We start from the raw sequence: 3,085 nt of genomic DNA on the forward strand, positions 1-3,085 counted from the left end.
AGGATGAGGAAAGGCTCCTCTACACGAGAACGGTTTATCATCACCAAAAAATAATTCGTGGTTGGAGATCATTTTAAAAGAAGTTGAGGCACTGCAGGGGCAAAATAAAATCAAAGAAGCAAATAATCCCGCTGTGCGTTTTTCTTTTAAATAATCTATCGTTGGAGCAGCCGCTTAATTTTAATTACATATTCATTTATATATTTACCTCGGTAAAACTGAAGCAGCAATCTCAGAGTCAGTCAGTGAAACAAACATTACAAAATCCTTAGAGTTCTAAATAGTTGAAGGAAAGATTCGAGAAGTAAATTACAGTCACAACAGACGTTTTAATAAGACATCTAACCAACAAAATATTAATGTTTAAATATATGAAGAATAAATATCAGTTACATCAGTCACATAAATTGAAAATGTAACCAAGCAAACATCAAAAGCTTAATTTCTGGGAAGTTGTTATCAGTTACGACAGCTATACCAGGAACGCCGGAAAACAAACATATTACAACATGGATTCCCGGACTGAATCATTCCATTATAGATATTGTGAATCATATAAATGAAACATAACAGAATTTACAGACTTCTGAAGACTTTACTATCACTGGTTTTTTTTATATTTATACCTGTCATTTTACACTCTCCACCTTACTCCTGAAAACTAAACTAGTAATCTTTTATCCATACCAGTCATTTCACGTAATCCATCTTACTTCTGAAAACTATAAGATCATTGTTTTCTTTAACATTCATAAAAGTCACTTAACGTTACTTCTCGTCACGTCTCCTTCATGCATGTTTAGAAGAGGAACGTTTGTCACTGCACCAAAAAAGTAAAAAAAAAAAAAAACTGCTGCCTTGATGCCCATCTACAAGGTTTATAGCTCCCTAAACCCCCTCAACACATCGTCACCATCATCGTCACCGCCGCAGCTGTCCACCCACCGCATTGCACCAAGCATCACTGCAACTCCCGCGGCTCGCCCCCTGACCCTCCACCGCCACATTCCCGACGAAAAAAATATATTTATAATTTTCTTTAGTGCCTTTCAGTACTTGCTTCAGTTTACTCCCTCCGGTCTCCCCGTCGAGTCCTCGTCCTCCTATTCCTTCTCCTCCTCTTCTTACTCTCCTTTCTTCTCCTCTTCCTCCTCCTCTCTCTTCTTTTCTTCACCCTTATCCCTCCTCCTCCTCCTACTTCTCCTCATCCTCCTCGCGTCTCCACTGGGGTTCTTTTCTTTTTTTTCTCCACTCCTCCGCTCACGTATTGCTCTTGGGAGTTTATTCTGCAGATTTACTTCTCTCGGGAGCGTGGTGAGAGAATAAACTCCACGGGGGAAGGGGGGAGTGGGAGAGGTTTGGATTCACCTCGTCTTATCTTGGCTGCTGCCCGGAAGGAGAGCGAGAGGCAGTGACAGAAAGAGATAGAGATCGTCGGCGTTTTGGAAATGTAATCCTTAGAAAGTTCGTAGTAATTAGCGTATGAGAGATGCTTCTTGTGGCCGGAGAAACTACAGTTTTTTGCTCCTTATTTCACTTATTTTCCTCTTTTCTTCTTTTTCTTATTATTATTATTATTATTATTATTATTATTATTATTATTATTATTATTATTATTATTATTTTTATTATTTTTCTTCTTCTTTTGTTGCTGTTGCTCCACATTCAATAAACGCGCTCAACCGAGTCTAAATTAATTTTTATCCCTTGTGTGTGTGTGTGTGTGTGTGTGTGTGTGTGTGTGTGTGTGTGTGTGAAACTCTTGAAGTGGACGATGTTAAACTATCAAAAACAACTGATCCATGTTCAAATTGAACAAATAATCATCCAGGAGGAAGCTTTAGGAACAATAAAGGAGCTTAGCACAAAATGATATAAGCAAAATGCTCACTGAAACCGGACATATAAAAACTTATATGACTGGGATGGAGTGCCTTCGAAAAAGAAGGTAGCATATTGAAGGGCTCTCTACTATTGTGTTTAAAGCAAATTTTTTTCAATCAGTACGTTCACGCGTCATGACATATCGATCAAAGACGTGAACAAGAACAAAATATTTGAAAAAAAGACAGAGATGTCCAAGAAAGGATGGAGAGATCGATGCTGGCAATCACTATAATGGATAAGAAAAAACTGAACGTTGATAAAAGAAAAGAAAAACGACATAATAAAGGTCGTATAAATCAATAAATGCCATTGATCGGGACAAACTGCTGGAGTGATGACAAAAGGAAATACCTGACATACGAAGACCGATGGAAAGGCCGTCCCTCAGATGTGATGTAAGAATAAAATCTACGGAACGTTTACATACAAAATGGAAACTAAATGTACAGGAGAAACTAATGTAGAGGCTTGGGAGAGGCCTGTGTCCTGTGGTGAAATGATACACGCCGATGATGATGATGGTGGTGATGATTAATCAAATTACCGCGATATTTGGATTTTCCCCGAGGACGAAAAATTACCAGATGTGCATTAATTAACTTCACCCACAACTAAACGGCCTCGTTGGCGGATTTTTTTTATCCTTTTATATATCGATATATGAAAATGTTACTTTATTACTAATAGGTGGCGATGTATATGAGTAATTAACGTTTTTACATAATTAAGTTCTTTTTATCATCATCATAATCATCAATCATTACTAGTACAATGTACGACAAAGGACTTTCCCAACGTCTTCCACCTACCAATGTCTGATGTTAGTGAGGTCAATCCTGTTTTGGCAAAGGGTACTTTCATTTCTCCACCGGTCCAAGCTTCACATTGTTTGTCTGTGACCTGCCCAGGAGAAGAAAAAAAGTACATTATTTTACGTCGGAGTATTCACTTTTCTTCTCGCCAAACTTTCTTTTTAACATAGGTGCCAAATATTCAATGTCGTTTTTGCTATCTTTTTTTTTTTAATATTCCAAACGAATGAAAAATAGACAAATACAGGTCACCTTATCGATTTATTAATTTCACATATATTATTTACTATATTTTTTAGTATATTTATTGTTATTTATTAAATTTCTGCTTACTTTTTGTAATTTTGAAAAAAGAAATAGAGTACAAAAAACATCATATTATTATT

The 3,085-nt window shown here is 36.6% G+C and overlaps 1 long non-coding RNA gene across 1 annotated transcript; it reads right to left on the minus strand.

Annotated features, from left to right (window-relative positions):
- Positions 1–317: 317 nt before the first annotated feature.
- LOC126995179 (uncharacterized) lies at positions 318–2,788 on the minus strand. The gene is made up of 2 exons (XR_007750057.1): positions 2,697–2,788; positions 318–1,386 (listed from the first exon to the last, which is right to left on the minus strand). It is a non-coding gene; the product is annotated as an uncharacterized LOC126995179 (long non-coding RNA).
- Positions 2,789–3,085: the final 297 nt, after the last annotated feature.

This window comes from Eriocheir sinensis, chromosome 1 (genome assembly GCF_024679095.1).
Source record: "Eriocheir sinensis breed Jianghai 21 chromosome 1, ASM2467909v1, whole genome shotgun sequence".
In the NCBI taxonomy this organism is placed as follows: Eukaryota; Metazoa; Arthropoda; class Malacostraca; order Decapoda; family Varunidae; genus Eriocheir; species Eriocheir sinensis.